This window comes from Ctenocephalides felis, unplaced genomic scaffold, assembly GCF_003426905.1.
Source record: "Ctenocephalides felis isolate EL2017-DRISC unplaced genomic scaffold, ASM342690v1 CF-g0.4_SCAFFOLD_01604, whole genome shotgun sequence".
In the NCBI taxonomy this organism is placed as follows: Eukaryota; Metazoa; Arthropoda; class Insecta; order Siphonaptera; family Pulicidae; genus Ctenocephalides; species Ctenocephalides felis.
This window is the reverse complement of record NW_020537758.1, coordinates 39791356-39817265: the sequence shown is the minus strand read 5'-3', so window position 1 is coordinate 39817265 and position 25910 is coordinate 39791356. Positions and strand designations below refer to the sequence as shown.

Genomic DNA, 25910 nt, shown 5'->3' with positions numbered 1-25910 from the left:
GCAGTTTTCATTTAAAATGATTTTATTTTGATTTTTGAACATAGGCATGTCCCGTCATGATATGCAAGTCTATAGTAACATCTGTGAAAAATAGGTCAGAATACCCTAATATATTTTATGTATTGTAGTAATCTTATTGTAAACCTCTAAAAATTATAATTTTATTTATATTAATGGCGTATTTGGTATCTCATAGTTAAAGTACTGTTGGTTCTAAATAATAGAGAACATAACTATTTTATAAAACCATTTTATAAACCCGGATCATAATTGATTCTGTAATTTTAGAAATTAAAACCTGTTTTGACCCCACTGTAAAACTAAACACAAAATCTAATATTCAATCGTAAAATTAGAGTTATGTAAAATTAAATTTTCATTAGTAATTTTAATTTAATGCTTGTCTATCAAATGGATTTCGGAGTGACAAGAAACTCGATTGTTTAAGATGTTCAATTGAAGTGGTTCTACAAATTTGGCATTCTGAATTTTCATAAAGTCAAAATACAAAATACAATTAAATTCGCAAATTAATTTAGATTGCATTATGAATTAATATATAATATAACAGCATAATTTTAATTTAATGGAGTATAATAACTACTGAAGTATTATACAATCAATATAACTCGTATTTACGGGCATGATGTTTTATATTACAATTTAAAAATAAGATAATTTTTCAATTAAAATTCTTTTTACGAATCTGCTTTTCCTCTCACTGATACAATTATAACTTAATTTATCAATATCATAATATTGAACAACTATGCGATTCACTATCCAATACAAAATGATCAGCGCCAGAGTAGCACTTCGTCTAACTCGAAATAATTGGCCTGAGTCAATTGGAATGACTGTTTAAATGAATAAATCTTGATAATTCTTGATAACATGCCAACAATGACCGGTTAATCATTCTATTGCCTGCCCACAAAACAACACAGCTGTGCTCGTATAACACGGAACTATTATTCTCAATTTGCTTTATTTCTAGTAGACATAAAGCTCTAGTAATATGAGAGTTCTGCTTAGGCCACTTTGACCTAACTGAGGCAAATTTTATCTCCAATATCAATTGTATGAAATTGTATGTTTACATATGTAGCAGTGTAATATAATGGTGATATTTGATATAATATAACATATATTTATATAACATTAAAAAATTTAAGATACTATTTATAATTATTAACTTTAAATACTATAGGTACTACCTATCATGTAGCTACACTATCCAGAGCTTAAAGGTCTGGGGATGAAAAGGTTCACCACCATTATCTCAAAAACAAGTAGAAATAGATTTTTCTTATTTTTACTTTTTTAAAGTAGAAGGCACAAGTCATGTAACCATTGCCTTAATTCCTGCAACGTTATTGCAATCAGGAGATAAATGCCCATTGCATAACAAAATCTTAGTTTTTTGTATCGTTAGTGTTTTTTAACTTTCCGAAGGAGTTTATGTTTTTATCAAAAAATCCGATTTGGTAATTTTATGTTTTCTCGACGTTTCAAGCCATTCTGAATCAAATGAGACCAAATTTGGAAAAAGTATGTGTGTGTGTGTGTATGTGAACAGATCTTTTGCCGTAAATCGACGTTTTCTCGAAAACAACTGGCCCGATTTCAAAAATTTAAAAGCCATTCGATGTATCTCGACGAGGACTATCGTTTGTCAGTTTTGTGGGCTGATCGGCCGAGACGTTTCTTTATAAATAGCAGAAAAGTGAAAATTTTTTCGTTCACGTTTTAGCCCGCAATTCTGAACCGATTGTGAAAATTCAATAACCGTTCGAAAGATATTGATTGGGAATCGTGCTGATTAGTTTTTTGTAAAGATCGGCCGGGCCGTTTTCTTGTAATAAAGTGTTAAAAAAATTTTTTTTGACGATTTTTATTATTATTTTTTGACGGTAGATACTATAGTCTTCTAGATCATACTAAAATATTACGGCCCTACGACAATTGGTTTAACTTTGAAAATTCGTCAAAGTCGATGAGCCATTTAATGTATCTCAATGAGGACTATCGTTTGTCAGTTTTGTGAGACGATCTGCCCTGTCGTTTCTTTGTAATTTGAAAAAATGTGTTAAACTTTTCGTACACATTTAACCTCAAACTACCGAACCGATTTTAAAAAATCAAACACTTTTGAAAGATATTAGTTGGGAATGATACTTATTAGTTTTAGGTAAAAATTTACCGAGCCATTTTCTTGTAATTAACTGTTGAAAAAAAAATTGGAGCCGATTTTTATGAAACTTTTTTTGGCGATATATATCATGGTCTTATAGAACTTACTGAAAAATTCATCAAAGTTTGAGAAAATGAGTAGTTTTTTTGACGTTTGTTAAAATTAAAATTAGACGATTTACTTATTTAGAAGTCCTACGAAAACCGGATCAATTATAAAAATTGTTGATTTTTGAAAATTTGCTCTTAGAAAATATTCCGAGTTAACGAGTAGGTGTTATAAATCCATTCGGAATACTTTTAGTCGCTCATAAATTAATTTTTTTTATTGATTAAGTCGATTATTTACACATATCTGGAAGTTCATGTAACTTGCCTCAAGGCTAAATACCAATACCAACTAGTTTTTATTTACATTAATACAACATACTCCAATAAATATAATTAAAATACAAATCAAGTCCGTATACTTTGTTATAACATAAACCATTCAGAAATATTATAAATATATATAAGTACATAAACTTTCGAGTTTAACATTCATAAAATAATTTGAATTTTAAAAACACAGTTTGAAATTCAAATCATTAAATTTATTTTTTATATGTGTATATTTTTACTAGTTTAAATTTTATTATTATTTTGCCGGTTTATTTTATTTGTCTGTTATTTATTAGAGTAGTTTTCTCAATTGCACGTTGGAAGAACAATTATATGCCCCACACTTTGAATTTATATTCTCTAGAAATATAGGAATATATTTTATATTCATATAAGAAATTTTGTTTTATTGATTTATTTTATTTAATAAGCATTTATTTGTTGAGAAATGCAATTAATGACTAACAACGATAAATTATATTTGAATTTCCTGAATCGCAAATAAGTAATCCTAATTAAAAATTCTTATTATTATTACAAGTTGATAAATAAATTCTTGGAAAAGAATGCAGAAAACATCAGACAGCATCAGATTCGAAACACAGAAGAAAGTCATCTTTACACATTCATGCATGGGCAACGAAATGCATTATCGAAGTTACATGCATGTGATCAGCCCAAATCGATTACTTAAAGTTTCTAATTCTCCTTATAATCAAACTGTATGCGCTTTCTGTTTGTTAATTATCGTAATACATATATGTATATGAGAATATGTTATGTCCTTTAAAAAATGTAAATTACATTTTTTAAATTTTTATTATTAATAATTTCAAATTAGAAATAATATTAAAATGACATAAGCAAAGAAATCTACTTGTTTCCAATATATATTTTAGCCATTTTAAATCAGTTTACTTAAATATTTGTCTAATTGAGAATATTTGTTTAAGATAATGCAAAGATTTTTTTGAACGTTAGCGTTACCTTACTGAAATACCTTTCATTTTAACCCTCTATGGGCCGAATTTTGGTTTACATCTAAAACGATTAGTGGAACAAAAAATCAGTATATATGTAAATGAAATAATATGTGACTTTAAAGTCACGGTGGTCTTCGCTCTTCTTACTATGAAAATGTTACTTTATGATGGGGAGCCTGGGAAGGATCATAAATATGTTTACTCCTTACTCCATCAAAAAATTTTAACATTTGCTTGTTTATTACTTAGAATTTCTCATTTTAAGTATAATTTTTATATTCAAAAATCAATGTGTCCTATTGAACTGACTTAAATAAGAAATACGCTGACTAAATGCGAGTAATTGCTCGCATGAAATCTGGAAATGAATTGAATTCGATTTCCAATTTCTTTCAATCAAGTATCAATCTAATTTTTAGAAAGTCCTTCTGGCAAAAATATAGAACTAAATGTGTCCGAGTTTTTAATGTATAATTTGATACAGTACTCACTTCATATGGGGACATAACATCAAAGTTATACTCTCGTGTATATACAATTTTAACCTCCCATAGGGTAAATTACTGTAATCGCAAATTGAAAATGAGTTTTTTATATATCTTTACGTTTGTGGATGTGGATTTATGTGCGGCTTCGGAGATCAAATGACAAAAATAAAAAAAATGTCGTTTGGCGTACAAAAATGATCATTAGACATATGCATATCAAATTATCACATATTTTATAGAGAATTTAATATCAAGTACCAATTTTGTTTACTTTTCTATAACTTCCGTACCATTGTTTACCCTAATTATTATATCTACTAGTTATACGCCGATTTAAATAAGTAATCGGTTGTATAAAATCTGGTAATGAATTGAATTTGATTTCCAATATTCTTCCATTTTAATTTTGCGAAAGTCATCCAAGAAAAAGTCGATTTTTTAGGGTACACAGAGCTCTACGGGAAAATATAAAAAAGTCGTTTGGCGTACAAAAATGATCATTAGACATATGCATATCTCAGATGCAGAACTGGAATCTATGTGGCTGGCTAGAATGCACGTATCATCAGCAATCTGAGTTACTCCAAAACCATTTAAATCTATTAGAAAAATGGAACAAGACCTGGAGATTTGAAATGAATGGCTTAAAGTCAGTACATGTCACATTTACGCTTAGAAGAGAGACCTGCCCACCAGTAAGAATAGGAAATACTCAAGTACCTCAAGAAGACCATGTGAAATTTCTCGGTATATACCTCGATAGAAAACTTAATTGGCGAACTCATATAAAAAAAGAGACAACAGCTTGAGATAAAAACCAAAAAGCTTTACTGGTTACTAGGAACTCCAAAGTAAGCTCATACAATAAGCCACTTTTATATAAAACTTTATTCAAACCAATTTGGTGTTATGGTATACAATTGTGGGGCAGTGCTCATAAGACTAATATAGAAATTATACAGAAACTTCAAAATAAATTTTTGAAAATTGCCTTAGGAGCTCCAAAATATATTCCCAACTGGTTGATTCATGCCGACACGAATACACCTACCATAAATGGAGTAATAAGAAAAACAGCACAGAAGTATAGAAACAAGCTAATCAATCACCCAAATACATTAGCAAACTCATTGATAACAGAGAACTATCGAAGAAGATTGAAAAGAAAAGCACCATTGGATTTAAGCCATCAACTCTCATGAGAAAAAAATGGAAATAACTTAATCATTATTTATAAGTAATTATTCAATAATAAAATATTGTGAATTTTATATCGAAAGGAAAAAACAACTACTGAGTTGTTTTTTCCAATATGACAATGTAGTATACAATGTCCCTTCTCGGCGGACTATTGTAAATTCATTAAATTTACTAAATGTCCTTTACTGGACAGTTGTAAATAAAAGAGTTAATAAAAAAAGGCATATGCATATCAAATTATCAGATATTTAATAAACATTTTAATGATAAGTACCAATTTTGTTTACTTTTCTATGACTTCCGTACGAATTTTCAACTTAATTGTTATATCTACTTGTTATACGCCGATTTAAATAAGTAACCGAATTGAGTTTGATTTCTAATTTTCTTCCAATCTAATTTTGTAAAAGTCATTCCGAAAAAAGTCGAGTTTTTAGGGTATAAATTGACACAGTGCTCTATATGCAAACACAAAATCAAAGTTATACTCTTGTGTTTGTACATTTTTTTGTTTGATGCTCATGAAGTTCCGATGAATTTACACATATATAGAGTTTTCATCTCAGAGCACATATACCATCGTAAAGGTGATTTCCGAGTGTGTTAGCCTATACCTCCACAATGAAATAATTTACTTATCTCTCAGTGCACGAGTATATCGAGTTGATCGGCGCGTTCGTTGTTCGTTGTCAAATAGTCCTGGCAGTCCCGCACAGACACCAAGGCGCATGCACGCGTCCCGCGCGAGAGCAGTCGGTTCAATCGCGTCCCAGAAGTTGTTCTACAGATCTGGGATAAAACGGGACACTCTCATACGGCGACCTGTACGAGAAACAGGGACGCCGGAAACCGCGTCGCGAACCGGGATTCCTCTCATAAGCTGCATGAGCACCAGTAGCCATTATCGCTATAGTTCGTTCTAGTTTGGATGAAAACGCCTTTTTCGATCAAAATTTTCAATCTGCAAATCTCTCGAACGAATCTTTAGTAATGTTAACGGTTGCCGATAGTTCGAAAGTAGTTACACACGCGATGCTGCGCATTGTCAGTGGGAACGGTTTTATTATCGTGCGTCGTTAAACGGAGTGTTTTGGTTTTGTGTTTTGAAAATCTTTGTGTGAAGTTTTTGCGGTAAATTAAACAGTGTTTATTTAACAAAAAACATATAACCAAATCTTGCTACACATTTTGTTAAAATCTTTTTGTCCCACCTTACATTTATGATTACACATCACTGTTTTTTATTCATTTGTTGTTTTATCTAATTCAATTCAATCTATATGCTATATTCGTTTTCTTTATACATAAATACAGAAGAAAAATTTATAATTTTTAATTGAAATTCTATTTTTGAAATAATATGTCTAATTTGGCTTCAATAGGCTTAAAATAGAGAATAAAATTAAATACGTTTTTTTCCTTTATTGAAAAAAAAAAGTAAATTCCAGTTGAAAATTGTAAGAATAACTTAAATTTGTTTTTAATTTTATTTTATTTTGTTTCTACGTTTATTCCATTTAAAACAAAATTAATTACCTTGCTACAAAACAATACAATACTATTACACGAAAAACAAACAATAATACTATTATTTTTTGCAAACAACAAAAAATTATTTCAAAAATGATGCTTCAAATCTGTTTATGCCTACTTGAGTGAATGAAACTACAAAACAATAATACTATTACACAAAAAAACAAACAATAATACTATTATTTTTTACAAACAAAAAAAAATAATTCCAAAAATGATGCTTCAAATCTGTTTATGCCTACTTGAGTGAATGGAAACTACAAAACAATAATACTATTACACAAAAAACAAACAATAATACTATTATTTTTTGCATACAAAAAAAAATATTCCAAAAATGATGCTTCAAATCTGTTTATGCCTACTTGAGTGAATGGGTTTGGTGACCCTGTTTTATGGAGCACGATCACCTTTGTTTTGATATGTCCCTTGCGAATGACTCTTAACAGACGCCATGGTTGATTTTCAAGCATAGGGGTTGGTCCAAAATTTATAGAATTTATTTAAATTGAATAAATAAAATTTATTCAAATTATTTAAAACTTACATGATTTGTTTCAAATAATAATTCTATTTTAAATGCCATCATGCTATTTTATTTATTCTTTAAAACTATAACTTTTATCCAATTGTTTCGCTAAAGTGTAAATGAGACAATAATAAGCATTGAAACTGTTTTTTATTATAAAATAAACAAATTTTTGTTACATTTTTTTAATAAAAAACAACGTCTTTTGGCTAAAACCTAAGTTTGAATAAAAAAAAAATTAAAGAAAAGAAAATAAAATAGACATTAAATATAATTGTTTTACATCTATTTCTATTTCAAGCTTGCTATTTTTGATGATGTCTCACTTATTTTAGTCAGTCTTTCACAATCTTTTGTAATATTTAGATTTGCAATCAGTTCGAATGTATATACTATAATATACATTTCCTTGAATAGCGAAGTTAACTTAATTCAGACTGTCAGATTTTGGCAAAACTCCAAGTTTATAGAATCATACAATTATGCGATAAATATCAAGTAGAATGAAGAAATCGACTAACAGGGTATATACTCGGAAAAGAATTTTAGATCTAAGAATGAGATCCACAACTTGATATCAAAAATCTTTTTCTTTTCAAACGTTTCGACGTAAAATTTTATATGTCTTCAGTTTTAGTTTAATATAGAGTAAACACAATTAATGCTTATTTACGAATAGTAATTAAAGTAAATAATTACTTATATTATGTTATGAAATTTAGTGCTCCAAGAAAGGACTATAGTCCAACATATTGCAAATTATTACAAAGATATCATGAGACCTCTGTACCTATATAAATTCTGCTACCCTATATTTTATAAAAACGTTTTTAAATTATATTCACATTTATTTCTGAGAGAACTGTCAGGTCTGATGAGTGGACATCGCTACAAAGATTTGTAATGTGAATATTACGTCTGAAAATTGATAGACAATTTTATTTGTCATATTTCAATATAGTTTAAAATTAATTAAAATTCAAAGTTGATGTTAGATTCTAAACTTCCTCCTTTTGGCGAGAAAAACTATTTCAACTATATACAAACGGTGTATGCAAATATTTAACTAGCTAAAGCAGAACGATAAATATTTACGATCGTTTTTAGCGAACTATAACTAGTATTTAAATAGTGGCTAGAACAAGAATCGCAAAATGTGTTAAGTGATACTAAGCAAAATTTAAAATGATACGCAAATATCCTAAATAAATTTATTTTAAACTATTGATAAATGTAATGATTACTGATTACTTACGCAATTGATTTTCAATTGAATGTTTTATTATGTTTAAAAGAAAGTTTTCTGCGCAAAAAACAGCTTCCTGAAATTCTCAAACATATATGATATACATATAGATATATATGTATGCAAATAATATAAAAAATTAGTTAAGTTATTTATTATAGTGGAAATTATCAAAAATATATCTCACATACGTAAACTTCTACCCCCTCCGTGAGAATGGATACCCCAAGCCATAAACAGATTTATAGCATTATTTTATCTAAACAAAATATTCTATACGACCAATATTTTTTCATAATGTCATTTATCAGTTAAAGCATTTAATACAACTACAAAAAAGTGATTTCATATAAATAAACTGCTAGAATATTATAAATCAACAAAATGCCAAATCAACCAGAAGTAAAAGTGGCGACAGTGGATGTAGAATCTGGTGATAATATGGCGACACTTCCAGTTTCGCGCCAGCATGGTAATACTGGTACCGATTCTGCTGCAGAAAAAAATAATGCAGCAAACAAAGAAATGGAGTTGAAAAATGTACAGCCAAAACCAGCTCAGAGGTATATGAGTTAGATGAATAATATATAATGAATATATGCTGCAAGTCAAATGAACTTGTTTGATTAATCTGGAGCAAAATTATTGAATTTTGTCTTAATAATATATGAGTAATTTATATTTTTATAATTACATCTGCTATCGCTTTTGAACTAGGGATGTTAGTAAAAGATAGAGGTGTTAATAAAACTGCATATCAAACATAATTTCAAAGCAAAATTGATTTAAAAATTCTGATTCTGAGTATGTTACACGAAATTTTCTTAGCGTATCCAATGAGCATTGTAAGAATTGCTTTATTTAAGTTAAACAAATGAAGAGTGAATAACTAAAATTTGAAATTTTAAATTTATAAATGTGATTACTTGATATCCAACTGTTTAAAGCTATCGCATAAACTTTTCTATAGTTATCTCTTTAGCAGAATACTGTGCTAGATAATTAGAAATTAGATAATTAAAACAAATAATCTTAATTTTGAATAATATGTAATTTATACAAAAACAATTAAAACTCGATTTGCATAAAACTTTACTGGTTAATTTTTAATTTATTGCACAATTTTAAGCATTATAATTGAATTTTTATCAACTCAAACTAGAAATGTTAATCTATAATAGATACTTTCCCATTGAAATAAAAATCTGTTATAAATATTGTTTACAAAAATATCTGAAATGTAATGCCATATTGCTTTATTTTTCCTTGATCACATGGCTGACTTGATCGCCACATCATTCCCTGTTATATTTTAATAAACGATGAAATTGTTAATGTATATTTATTCAATTGAAAAGAGTTAGTTATAAATTAAAAAATGTTCATTTAAAATTTCAATCAAGTAAAAATATATTAAAAAATATTGATTGAAAAAATGTCATTGTCTTATTTTTCTCTGATTTCATGGCTGACTTGATCGCCACAAATATAAAACTAGGTAAAGAGTTTTAAATTCAAGTCCATTTTTGTGTCTTTCTTGAATGTTTTTTTTTCGCAGAGTAATAATACTAATGACTATAATATTATGTTCATTTGGGGGTTAAAAATATATACCGCATATAACTATAAAATTCCCAACTATAAAATTCTGATACATCGATCATACAATTTTTCATATCTCTAGAACATTATCAACATATTGAATTCCCCGACATGGGAATGATTTTTTATTGTTTTCAAACTTTTGGAAATTTTCAATCAATATTAAAGTTTAAACACAATTGATGTTAGACATATAATATTTATCCATTCCAACAATTTTCACTTAACTTTTACATTAGGCAAATGCATGGTAGGGCCTCAACATGTATCGATGTCATAAAGTGTCGATAGTATTGTACTATAACATATGATATGATATACGTTACTCTACGTAATATTTACTATTTCTGTTTTACGAGATGTTTTACGACCGCATGGGTTATGGCCAAAAATAGCTAAAACATTGGCATTCTTGAAACATTTATCAAACACACATGGCAGTTGGTAAACAATATGAAATAAAATAATATACGCAGTAAATCATCACAATTTTTGTCATTTTTGGTATTTTATGTTTTTTTTACACTCTAAAAATATTTCAAGAAAGCTTATTATATCCCTAGTCATATAGATATGTTATATGAATAGATTTCAGATAAAGTTAATAAAAAAAGCTCATTTTAGGAAAGTATTACTTTTAGGAAAGTGTTTGAAACACTAGATGTGTTTTAATATAGTTTATAGTATATTCTTCAATTTCTTTATTTAATGTGAAAAAAATGCAATTATACTTGTATTTTCAAAAATTTTTGCATTATAAACTTATGACTTATAAATTATTATCATTAATTAATCAATTAACCCTGGTCAATCAAATTAAATCAATCAAAAATGTTATAGTTGATCCGATAATAAAAGTTTCACAAAAATGAAGTTTATCAAATTGCAAAATTGCAAATAAGGAAATTAAAAGCAGTTTTATTGTTTTTAAGCAATTTGAATAATTAGTATCAGTAGAAAAAATTATTGGGAATTTTCAATACAATTGCAAACATATTGCAAATATTATATTTGAAAAATATTTATTTTTTGTATGATTATAATATTTGTTTTCTATATTTCTTCATGTAACAAGGAAATCTATGCTCGTTTTTATATTTTAAGCATCTAATATTTAAATATTTGAAAATGAAAGGATAACATTTGGTTCAATGTTATTTTTCTTTGATTTGAATTTGTACTACAAACAAGTATTTTGAATATAACATTTCTCTATAATGAAATAATAAATAATTTTAATTGCCATAGTTAATTAAATCAATGGAACTACAATTAAAACACTTTGCATCGTTATGCAATAATTTTCCTGTTTACGGTTTAATTCAATATAATAAAATTTATGTCATAAAAATGCATATTTTTATTTAAATAATTGTAGAATGCACGTGTATAAGAAAGTATATCACTGTCCGTCTTTTATGGGATTATTTCTTTATGATCATTTGAATAAAACTTAAATAAAAGAAATAATACCGGAAGAATATATACATAATAAAGAATGAAATACTACATAGATATGAGAGATGCTTGGAATTAATTTTAAAGATTTTTAAATAACTATACACATAAACATTTTTTTATCATATTCAAATTGTCATTTCTTCGAACGCATCGTTGTAGATACAAACAAAAATTTAAAATAATCTTTGTTTTTTATTTTTTCATTTCTGCATTTAAATCTTGTTTATTATTGAAGATTAGATAGTTGAAAATCAATAATAGAGCAAGTATAAATATGCAAAACAACGATCTGTTATTGTCAACATGAAATAAAATGATTAACGATTTAATTAAAAATTTTTGATATCATAAATAATTGAGCAGATAATTATTCACACTTCTAAAGAAGCTTTTGGAGAAGTATTTCAAAATAATCAAATTATAAATTATAAGAATAATAAATTAAGGAATTTGAATTTTCATATTTATTTATTCATATTCATCTATTCATATATTAGAAAAAATGTGTTTAAAAATTTTGCAAGTTTTGCAAGGTTTTGCTTCTTATGTATATATAATTAACAATATTAACATAATTATGAAATTGCTTTTTCATGTATTTATTAAAAGCTTTTCAGCTTATTTTTCTACTGACAAAATACTTTTTTCATGAATAACATGAATTCCAAATAATTAATTATTTAACTTAATTGCTAAAGCCATTTATACTTTATTTGTCTATGGCTAAAACTTACTGCCTACGTGTTGCGTGAAATTTCTAAAATGATTTGGTAGATTGCCATGACTCTTAAATAGTAATTAGTCGTCCAATTTCTTCGATATTTTTCAATCTCAAAAATTTAATTCTTTTTTATTAACTCTTATTTTATATATTTATAAAAGTTTAAATCGACTAAAATAAAATGACATGTGTCAATTATACAAAACTTTTTTTTTCAAATAAAAGAGTGAATATAATTTATATAATCAATTTATATTGTTTAATAATTTATATAATTTTTGCACATACTTTCATAGACATTTGAATTTTTTTAGAAAAATTTATAATCTCAAAAAAAATTACACGTTTATATATCCTGATTTTTTTGGCATTCTGGATCCTTTTAGAATCTTTAAGTATATATTTTGAATATAAATATATATTTTATCAAAGGTTCTCAGATGTACTATTTTTTTTTTAATTTAGCACCAAAGTCTGTTGTAATTAAAGCACATTAAGGCATTGAAAAATTACTATATGCGCTCAAAGCAACGGGATGCGTTTTGAATGTTCCTCGCAAAAGTATATTTAAATCGCATATTAATAGTATTTTTAATTTACTAATGATTACTAATATTTTTATTTACAGAACCTCCTTATTCATCGTGATGAGTTTCGTGTATGCGATGCTGTTGCTGGTGGTTTGTGTGGCGTATGTGATAAGTGATGTGAGTACCCATCGGTTGCCCACTTTGTACTATGAAAGCTTTTTCACTTATCTCTATGGGGCCAGTATATTGTTCCTGCTTTATGTCTTCTGCTTCCTGTTACAAGGTACGAAAAAACTAAATCAGATTTAAAATGGTCTTATGTACAAGTTGACTTAAATTTAGGGTGACCATATTTTTTTAAATCAAAACCTGGACGCCAATTTTTAGTTATGCTAATCCGGGACAAGCGAGGGGTGGGTTGGCTTTAAAATATAATACACTTAAAAATCAGTTTTTTATATAATTTTTTTAATCGGAATTGCGGACTTTTAATAAGAACTTTGTTATTCAATTATAAATAATATCCTATTAGCTGTTTTATTTTTATGTTTTTCTCGCTTTTGAGCCTTGTATAAAAATCTATACATTTTTTTCTTAATTATTTTGAAAGAATTAGCAATTGTTTGTTTATTTTTATTCACCTATTACTTTTTTTAAAAAACGGGACAATCCGGGACAAAAAATCAAAATTCGTGACAAATATTGCTTTTAGAAAAACCCGGGACACAAGTGGAAATTCGGCCAAACAGTGGCGTATGGTCACCTTACTAAATTATAGAATTTTTTGAAACTTTTTAATGAACAAGTAATATATGTAGTAATTCATAGACTTCCTATAAAAATTATTGATAATAGCCGTAAGAGGGCTAGGGTGCTCAACATACAGTTAGTGTGCTTTCTGTATAAAATGTCTTTTTGAATTGACAGAAACTTAACTTTTAAAGTCGAACAAAATTTATTGATTTATAATTGGGAAAGTGGATCAAATAATATAATTATGCCGCAATGAGCGAAAGCAGAAATTGATAAAAACTCTAAAGCAAAATAATGATTTATCAAAAAATTAAATTTTTTAACTTAGTTTGCATTGCCTTTTGCTATCGAGAGGTATTGAACATGTAAGCTAATGCTTTAGTGAATTTATTTCTGCTGCAAAATATTTGAGAAAAGATTTTAAAACCTTGTATGTACTTCACGAATACGATGATATCCATTAACTTTTCAAAATTGAACCTATATAAAAATTAAGTAAAACCTTTAGGATAGAAATGTCTACCAGACCTGTTCCTATAAACAGAAACTTTAGAAAATTTAAAGATCTGTTTATATTAAGTTTTTCGAAAAAGTGCAAAGAGATAATATTTAAAAGTATAGAAAATTAGATAGATAAATAATTAGAATGATAAATAACTATTCTTCTGATTTTATGTATATTTTTTTTTTTGTGATAAAATTTCTTCTTAAGGGGGGCTTCAAATAAATTTTGATATGAGGCTCTTCCAAGGCACGCTACGCCTTGAATTGTTTAAAGTTATATGTTTTATGTATATCTCAGTGAGCAGATTTATTAAAAGCTTGTCATATATATAAGCAATTCCATAAAAATAATATTCCCACATAAATTACAACCTGTCTCCAGATGACATTCAGATTCAGAAATTGATATAATTTTGATAATGATAAGAAATTAGTTATAAATTGGATTTATACATTTTTTTATATATATTTTTCCTTACTTTTATCTAAACGATATCTCTCAAGTTTTATAAATATTTAAAATTAATAAGAAGCATTATATGCAGAGATAATTTAAAATAAACATAGAAGTAATAGATGTTATTCCATCGTGTCCAATATTTTTTTTATTTCATTTATTTATTTTAAACATATAGCCCACAAAATAGTTCCAAGACGATTTAAAAATACAATTATTATACTTGTAATATGGATAAATTACAATTGCAATACAAATTTGCATAATACAGAATGTAACAATATTATTTAATTACATAGAATAAGATAAAATAATAAAAGATATTTGAAAAGAAATAGAAAGGTTATGCAGATTATTTGACGAAGTGGAGTTTTAATATGAATATCAATGTCATTATTAATTCAGTTAAGTTAGAGGACATAAGTAGAATAGAAAAATTTTAGAGAGAATTAGATTTAATAGTATGGTAATTGAAAAATAATTGTGAATGCGAATATAGCTTAGGAACATTTATTTAAGGATAGTAGATTAAGAATTAAAGGATCATCTATTACATTATTGCAAAGTTTAAATATGAACATAATAGTACAGATAAATCGACGTGTGGCAAGAGAAGGTATGCCGAATTCTTTTAACAAAGTGTTGTGGTCAAAGCCACGTTCAGGGTAAATTTTGTGTGCTTTATAATAGAGATATTTTAGAAATTTACGTTGAACTTTCTCTATCGCATCGAAGTTGTTGATCTGATGAGGATACCAAATGATCGATCCATATTCTAACTTGGAACATACATTTGCATAGTACATGTGAAGTAGTGCATTATTTGAATTAAATACTTTACAGTTTCTTAATATCATTCCTAAAGATTTAGGTGATCTGTAAAAGATAAAGTCAAAAGAAACTTCTAAGTCTGATATTCTTTTACATCTATCTATGCAGGTGTTAGAGAATAAATGTAATCAGTTCTGTATATTTCTATTATGAAAAAATTATCAGGGCTTTTATAAAAATTTAGTAACTTTTGTTCCAATGAAACGAAACTAATTGAATAAGATTTCATGGATGTATCTAATGGATTTAATGTATATATAATGTCTATTTTAGAGAGTACATGTTGTAATGGAGGCCAACCCAAACAGCCAAAACCAAAGCCAGAAAGAAACCAAAGAAACAAAAGCCTCCTAAAGAATCCAAAGAAGAGAAAGAAAAGGCCAAAGAAGAAGGCAAGAAAGGAAAAGGCGGCAAAGGCGATGGAAAAGATTCAAAGGAAAAAGTTTCCAAGCCAAGTCCTTTCCAGGTTGGTTGATATTTTTGCTAGAAATTGCTTTAGTAGTAAATTAGTATTAATTTTAGAATTATACAATCATCAAGTAATTGAGTACTTATTCAATTTATTGCTAATTTAGTCACTTTTTTTAAATAAATGTGTCACATAGTTTTCATGAACTAATTTATACTCTATTGATGAAGAACAGATTTATTTAAATAGCGCATCATTACAACTAGATTTTTTACGTGAGTGATTGTATTGTATTGTATAAAGTTATTTGATGATTGTATATATTTCTTAAGAAATAGAAAAGTGTTCCCTAAAATGCATAAAATGAACGATCCAAGCACGAGCATAGTTAGCCAAATTTAAATTTGATGTTTTATTCTGGAATTGATAATTAGTGTTCAAAAACGTGCATTTACGCAATTTTAATTATTAAAAATCACAAACTTTATCTCATATGTTGCATGAACTCATCATTGCATTTTATTTGAACATTTCGTTTTAGACGGACGTGCAATTTCATTATTTTTTCAATATATATAGGCGAATAAATAACAAATAAATAAATTACCGGCCAGTATAAAACTTTTGGAAGCAGTTTTGCAAATATAACTATATTAAAATATTTTCAATTACTGATAACAATTTAATTGAAAAATATTCATCTCAATGTTTTTTTGCAACTTAAATATCGTTGTGTCTCATTGTCAGTATTTTACAGCAACCCAGATGATTTCTAAAAAATTTTTCTTAGAGAATGAAATGTATTTTAGTAATTAAACTTAGTCATTCATTATATATCATATAAACTATATCAACTACTAGCATATATATTGAATTGAGCCAAATATAATTACATACAAAAATAAAAATGGTATAAATTATTATATATCTGTATTTACTTCAATTTTTTTAATATCAAACGTAACATACGAGTACGTAATGCAAACGATATCATGTATAAAAATTGAGATTTAATTTTTACGTATGTATAATACTAATAGTTTTAATTTTTTTATTTTTTTATCTCATTTCCAGTTTCACAATATTTTATATTTATGATTATAAGTTTCGTGATTTATTATTTGATATACATATTGTATTTTATTTATATTTGTCAAACAGAATCATTACATAAGATTATTTTCATGTCATTTTTAAAACGCTTAAACAAAAAGGAAGAAGAAACGCTCCTAGATGATGTGGACGATGGATACAAAAAGGTTGGCTTCTTACTCAACAATTCTATTATTATTCGTGTTTCACTTTTTCATCTTTATGTATTTTATCTCCATGTACTAAAAATGCGTGTATTTGTGCAATAGGTACCTATTTTTTTACAATATGTAAAACCATGAATATAATTTTTTTATTCTTTATGACATAGTAAATTATAGGAGCATGGTCAGCATAATTGTCTCTAAATAAATTTGCACCATTCAATACATAATTATCAAAATAATGCAAATCTAACAAAAAAAATGGTGAAAACTTCAAATAATATGCAATGTATATCTCACGATCAGCATACATTCATCTTTAATACTAAATGATGGCAAGTATCAAGTAAATCAATCAAATTAACACCAACAAAATAATATTTTAATTAATACCCATTGCATATTTTTATTATGACTAATTGAAGGGTTGTTGTAGCTCACTTTTTGCATGATACTTACCATTAGAACTGTACCCATAATTTGATTATATTTTGATAGAATATTTGAAGAAGAGATCTTGATGTAAGGTTAACCCTAAGATGAATATAATTAAAGATTGAAAATGCGATCATTGTTGTATATTTTATCAGTAAAAAATATGTTCATAAATCTTACCTAAGATGGGTGATTTTCATTATTTTTTTGTAACTTCAGAGATTGCATCAACTTCCCCTACATATTAATTAGAAAAATACTCAATTTTCTTCTAATATTTAAGTTTTTATCATTTACAATAATTTATTTTTTTATCATAAATCTATTGTTATTGCTATGTATAAGTATAATTTTAATGTTATTTATTTTCGTATAATTTTTGCATGTACTATGTGTCTTATTTTATCAGGAAGTGTTTCCCAAGAAAATGCGGGACATAGTACGAGAGCAAAATGCTCTGAAGGTAATATAATTTATTGTAGGATTTTAGATATATTAGAGATTTTAGTAGAATATGCAAAAGTTATGTATTTGTATTTGCATGTAATTTATTGATGATTAGCCTAAAATATAATTTTTATATTTAGTCACGTCATTGCTTACATATTGTAATCGATCAATAAGCTATCGATACGTTTTTTGCGTTTGAACTAATAATATTTGAAATTAATGATGAGTAGTTACATGTTTTTATAAATATCACTTTTAACAGATCATTTTTAAATAGATATATTAACTTTTCATAATATAGCAATTTTTTTATTAGCATACATTAGATAATCAGAAATTTTTGAATTATTTAAGATATAAGTAAGGATGAATTGTTTCAACTGTAAATATCAGAAAGCATCTTAAGTAGGTATACGCCATATTGTGCGATAATAACTTTTGTATTAATATTATTTTATTAGTAATTTTCATGCAAACATAGCTTTCTAATAAATTTACTTCTTACAAATGTTAAATATTTTCTGAATAACTTGATAATGTTTTGCAAGGTGACGGGATTTAGAACATTTATATGTGCATATTTTACATGTATATCAGCTATACGTTTAATAACTTGTGATTTAATACGAGTGCTAATATAATATGTATATAAAAATTGCATTTTTTAATAATACTATTGATTTTTCAGGAAACTGTCGAAGTTGAAGCTCCTCCAACGCCCCGCGTAAATAGAAAGCGCAAAACTTCTCAGAATGATCAGAGTCATGGAAGCTTTTTCCTACGTGTTGGAGCTATTGGTATGAAAAATTCAATGAAATATAATAAATGTATATATATTTTTATTAAATTTGCTTCAATGTAACTTATAATTTGAAATGTCCTATAAAATTGAATCCTTAAATTTTATGGTGTTCCTAAATTACTGTTTAACTGATGCAACTAAAACTCGAAATTATAGAGACAGTGTATTTATTGAAGTTAAAGTTTTTGCTTACTTTTTTATTTATTGATCAATGTATCTGGATACATTAACCTTAATACAGTTAAGTTGCCTAATTTTTTCTGTGTATTTTTAAAAATTTGTTTTATTCAGCATTTGGATTGGGCACAATGATTTACACCGGCCTCGAATTTGGCAGTTTCTTCGAAATACCTTTCGATTCGCCATGCCACGAAATTTTGAAAGGAGTCAATCCATTATTGCAGATGATTTTCACATTTATGCAGATGTATTTCATCTTCATGAACTCCAGGGTAATTTACTTATATAAAAGCATTCAATTCAATTCATTTTCCAAGGAGATTATTAATTTCAAATTTCTTGTAGTTGAATATTCATCGCTTTAAAGTTTTGGCACGATTTGGTTTAATGCATGTTGTAGCAACCAACATTTGCGTATGGATCCGCACATTGGTTTTAGAATCTTTGAAAGAAATCACAGCTTATCATCAACGCCGTCCAGCTGTGACGGAGGACACACCCATCTTAGGTGAGATTTATGAAAAAAATCATTTATTATTTTCAGCAACATGTGTCCATCATATTATTAAATCCTCAATAATGTGAAAAACATGCAACACAATTACATTAAGTAGCTTTATAATCGGTTAATTTACATTTCATTCTAATATTATCAAATTCGAGAATCCATGTCATATACAATCCCTCGCCATCAATATTTGTGAAAGATTTGGGAGACAACTCTATTTTTGTTCCAGACTTATATTAGTTCATGTGCTGTTTTCTCTCAAATTCTTGTACGTGTTCAACCTTATCTTCCACCGGTTCCTTTTTGAATTGTGCTTATTTGAAAATTTATTAGACTCAACTCGAAATATTATCTCGGAAGATGCTTCCTCCTGCACATCATCGTCTTGAATAAAAATTTGAACACTTTTCTTCATTTTTTTTCGTGAATTCTGCATATGAATTGAATTATCCTAATTTGTTATGGAGAATGTAATTCATATTACACACGCATATTGCATACTTTCATGGATGTATTTTATGTCAATAATTAAGTTTATATTGTACTTGTCCATTACCAGAGAGTATCCGTCAACATACGTTACGAAATGCTGGTACGGTAATGGGTACCGAACTGAATGCTGATGCCGAATGGTTAGATCCAGCTTTGATAAACGAAGATGCCGGTGGTCTTCTTACCAGAGCTGCAAGAGCTACAGCGCAAACGTTGGCAGCAATAATAGCATCCACAACTGCTGCTACTACCAGCGCAATTACGACTACCATGACGACCACAACGACAGCAGCAACTACTACGACTGCTGCTACGACCACTGCTGCCGCTACTCCTTCCACTGTGCCCACGGCTGCATTGATGAAAAGGTAATAATTTAAATGGATTTAAAATACACTTGAGAGTACAATGTTTTATTACGTTTTTGTTTTTTTTATTACATTTCATAAAATTTAGTTTTGTCCAATATTAAATGTCAATACATACATCAAAATATCTTCAAGTAACTCGGGCCATTCGTAGTGCAAGACAAATCTTCGGCTTTGGAACCATATGATTTGAAAGTTCTCTGGAATTAGCCAAATTTTGTTTTAACAGTGAATTTTAAAAAAACTTGGAATTATGCAAAATCTTATGCAAACCCAAAATGTAGTGAAAAAATGCATCTACATAAATTCGATGTGAAAAATTTTATTTTGGCCGTAAGCTATATTTTGTTATAAAAATTAAGCAACATTTAAAATGCCACGCTGATTGTGCATGATTCATTATTGTTGCTAATTATTAATTATATCTTATATATAAAAATAAATCGCAAAATGTGTTGGTAAGCGCATAACTCAACAACGTCTGGACCAATTTGGCCAATTCTTTTTTCAAAATGTTCGTTGAAGTCCAAGGATGGTTCTTACGGCTAGAAAAAATCGAATAATTGCCGGAAAAACCCTAAAAACAGCCCTTTTCTTTTCCTCATACAAATGTTTTCTAACTAAAACATAGAATCAATTTGAGCTTTATTGCTATTATATAGAGTTCATATTAAATTACAAGCACTCACTGTAACTCCTTCTAAACGATTATTCGGATTTTGATAAATCTTTCTGAAGCATGTTAAGGAAATTTTCTAGGATGTATGTGATTATAAAGTACTGGGATGTATGTGCGATATTGTAGAAATAAATGAAAAAAAAATGTAAAAAACGACATGCCATTGTTTGCATTGAAAACAAATGAAAACTATCATCTGCCAAAAATTTCAATTCATTAGACAATATTAGAATATGCATAATAAATTTATGATTATGAATAAGAAAAATGAAATGTCTACATTATTATTGCCAAAAAGCAGCTGAAATATGCCAGAAATTAAAATAATATAAAATACAGTATATGTATACACATATGAACAGGATATGACAAATGAATTCACTTAAAATATGAAAATAAGTATTAATCAGCGCACGACCTAGGGGGCGCCAACCCAAGATTCGGATATTAAATTTTCAATATAGTTTTTTTTTTCAAAATATAATTTCTTTGCATATTTTACTAATCTTTCCACAATATGTTTAAAATTTATAAAAAATTCACTTTATAACAACAAATGGGAAAGTAAAGGTGAATACATACAATTCGGCCCTCACGATATTGATTAGGAGAAGTTTAAGATGAAATTTTGGATATCTTAAATAATAAAAAATTAAATTAATTTAATCCAACATGAAGTATCAGTGTTATGTTATGGTTATGGTTAGGTTATATCGTTTAAAAGACTTCAATTTCCAATATAGTGTGGGAATTGAGACTCACATTTTATTTAAAGCAGTTCTACATTTAACATCGCTCATATTATAAATGTAGATGGATTTTTGCGTGAAGAGTAATTTAAAAAACAATAATTATTATTTTTAGGTAAACGGTAAATATTAGTATATTATATTAAAAAATTGTGGACATGGGTACAGGGCTACGTCTGTCGGGTCATCTAGTTTTAGATAAAGATTATATTACTTCATTTGATTAATATTTGCTTTACAGATTACGAAAGTTTACGACTACTTTGGCCACAACACCATCGACTACGACTGAATTTTTAACCACAGCTGCTACTACCACACCGAGCACAACAACTACTGAAGAGCCATCAACTATTAGTTCGACACTAACAGCTGCATTTTCTTCTATTGCAACACCAGTGCAAAAAGAATTTATTTATAATTATCAAACAATTCCAAGAATTTTAGATTCTGATAATACCTTCCAAGGTCTACCAGGTGAGATAAAAATCAAAGTACCAATACATGCATTCTTTTTAAAAACAAGGGAAGTAGAAATATAGGTATATTTTTATTTACAGAAGTGGTAACTGATGATTCGCCAATTGTTGAATCTCTTGACAACCTGTTCCCGGCAGCTTTGACGGCGTTGAATAATAATTACAACCAATATGAGCTGCGGACGAGTTGATATTATGGGAACCATAGTTCAAGACTCGGCGCCTTATTTGTATCCATTCATAATTGAATATTCACTAATCGGTGCCGCTGTCATCTATGTCATGTGGAAGCATATTGGCCGTAATCCAAGGTAAATTGACTTTTATTGACAACTAGTTAGGCATTGCCCAAATAGAAATTGATTTTGATTTACTAATTTCAGATATACCGGTGAAGAAGATTTGGAGCATCGTTTAGAAGTGATGCTATCTCGCCGAGCCGTGGCCATGGCTCATGCTTCGCAGTCAGGAAGAGTAGATTGCGTTGGGGCTTCCAAAGGATTATTTTTCGGATTACTACTTTTAGTAGGGTCATTGATTTGCTTAATCTTGTTCTTTGTCCTGGTTAGACATCCACAGTTCTCTTTGCTTGCAATTTATTTGGCGGACGTTTCACATTGCGCTTTGATGACCTTTTCCGTAATTGCCATTTTAGTTGGCTTCTGTCGGTAATTATAAGCATATATTATCTAATGATTTATATCACTCTGAATTCAAGATGAATATATAAGAAAATTTTTATTTTATTTATCACAGAGTTCAGGGGTTGAAATTCCGCTGCGAGGATCAAAGTGATTTGAATGACATCTTACTCCGTGTTTCTGCTTTCGGATTATTTGTATATTCGGTCTTCAGCATAATTGCAGGATCTCTAGGTGCTTTCTACAGCGAACCTAATCTTTTGGTGATGGTCACTGGTGGATTGGCAGTACTTCAGGTAGAATAATAACAATTTGTAATTTCCAAAAGCTCGAAATACAGTCAACCCTCGGTTAACGCGGCAAGTCCGTACCGTGGAGTGTGGGGACCGTGCTATAGAAAACTCTTCATATCAAGTTCCTGTAATCACTCATAGGTTGCGCGAGGAACTTATGGGCTGTTGAACAAAAACCGTGTAATAGGAAGTCCGTGTAGTCGGAGGGATGTCGGATTTTTAGTTCCGCGTAGTATGGGAACTGTGCACCCACAGTACCGTGTTAACCGAGGGTTGACTGTATCTTGGTTTTGGCATACAAGTCCATACTGAAGTAATAGAATTTAATTTACACCAAATATTACTTTTTAGGTGGTTCTTCAGCTTCTGTTTGTAGCAGATGTATCCAGACGCCGGGTCCATTTACCGGAGCACGATCGTAGTAAGCCTGGTCGGCAGGTAGTTACATTCTTGCTCATTTGTAATGTAGCTATGTTTGCCATCTACACGTTTGAAGCCCAGAAGGTTGTCGCTAATCCAGTAAGTAAAATATAAGCATTAGTATTATAACTATATAACTATAGGTGGAAAGTTTCCTAAAGAATCTACTTCTTTATAAAAGTTCCTTGGGAATGGGAATTTGAAGCATGAAACTTTTGGGACCACGAGCATGAATATTAATATTTATATATTATCTTCAAATATGCAACAAATGTATAATTATTTTTAGGTGCAATTGGACTTCTATGGCTTTTTGGCTTGGTCAATAGTGCAACGTGTCTGTTTACCACTCTGTATATTCCATAGATTCCATTCAGCAGTTACGCTAGCAGAAGTATGGAAGACTACGTACAAGGCAAGATTAGAGTAAGTTAAGATTTTGAGGAATACTCAAATCATTCAATAACTCTAAAAAATATCGCTGGATAACTAAAAGTGAAGAATGTAAAGAAATTATATTACTGAAGGTATCAGTTGCATTCTGAGAATATATGGATATAAAAGATAAAAGGTAAATGAAAGTTTGTGTGTGCACAAAAAATCGATATTTGAGGTCTACTGAAACATCATATAAAACAAAATATAATCTATATATATGTATATGTATATAGCACTATATAAGCAAGTTGGATTATTGGATTATTGATCTATTATTCTATTTATTTGTTGAATACTGACAAAAGGAAAAATTTAATATATATAAAAGGAAAAAAGTTATTCAACAATTATATAAATATATGTATATATATATATATATATATATATATATAGATATTATATTCCACGGTGATGAAAAGGCTTTGGACCTTATTCCAAATTTGTACCACTCTGCTACATTTGATTACAAATAGGATATAGAATTCTACAATTGTAGCAGAAATCAGTTAGAATCAAGATCTCTTAATGCCAATATCTTCATCGATTTTATGATTAAAAACTCCGCAATTGTTTATTACATTGTATTTAAAATTTGTAGCATTTAAAATGCTGAGGAAAATATATGCTCATGTGGAAAACTTCGATGCACAACGCTCAATTATATCGTAAAGTATACATATATAATTTTATATGAAGACATAAATTTAATAAAATTTGTAATGATACTTTAAAAATAACAATTTCGTAAATACAATGCATATAAACAATTTGTTATTTGGAATGCATATTTATTACAAGAAGATATCTGTTATCGAATGCTCAACATCTAAAATTATAAACCTATATCTACTGCCAATATTTTTTAAAACATTTCTAATATATTGCTGTTTTTTTGTTTTATCGTTATGGAAAAATAATATTGTCGTTATTAATATATTATATTTTATTTTATTTAATATATATTTATATAAACATTAAAGTAGCTTCGTGTACATATTAACATTCATCTTTTTAAACAAATCTATATAGACTCATAATAAATTAATTAATAAACCGTACATAGAATATTATAGATATATAATATAAACTAGAAATTTCGTACGATTTTTTAAAATACTTTGATATGTGATTTACAATTTATGATATATAAGTTATTTCACATTTATAAATTGATGTGATTAACGATATCGAGATATTAAAAATGAACACGCATATAAACAAAATATTATATATCAAGTCATTATATTTAAGTTATAACTATGTGTAAAATATTATGAAATATGTCGAATACTATAAGAAGAATGTGTACCGTTTCTGCAAGATTATATTTACAAATCATTTCTATTACATACTGTTAAAATTTTATTTGAAATATCCTGTGTATAAAAATATTTCATTTCTTTGACGCATTGCGAGATAATAAGTTCTTATTCTACTAATCTGTAATTTTAATTAGAATTTTAAAAATACATTTTGGAACGGTATACATTGAATGAGACTCTTTTAATGTTCTCAATTTGATGTTAGTTGAAAATTTAAATATAGTACTTAAAATTATAAAAAATCTATCAACGTCTGTACTTATAACTAAAATACATATATAACATCACACTCATATCATGTTTTATTTAGTTATTTCTAAAATATTTCTCATGATTTCATATTTACACTCAAACATATAATTCTCATTTTTTTTATTGATGGTATGCATTTATATCTAAGGGACCCCCATGTATTAATAAATAGGTTCTAAGGCCCAATAGATTTAAATTGAATCGCTTCTTTCTTAAATGATTAAAATAAATTCTATAAATATATTTTGACCAAAAGTAATTTAGATTTTTAGGACCAATCATTTAGTGGATTTTAGTAATACTCATGAAAATATTTTTTATTGAT

At 27.9% G+C, this 25910-nt stretch overlaps 1 pseudogene; it reads left to right on the top strand.

Moving 5' to 3' along the window:
- LOC113373735 overlaps window positions 1-24183 on the top strand; it is a 44877-nt pseudogene extending 20694 nt beyond the window's left edge.
- Window positions 24184-25910: the final 1727 nt, after the last annotated feature.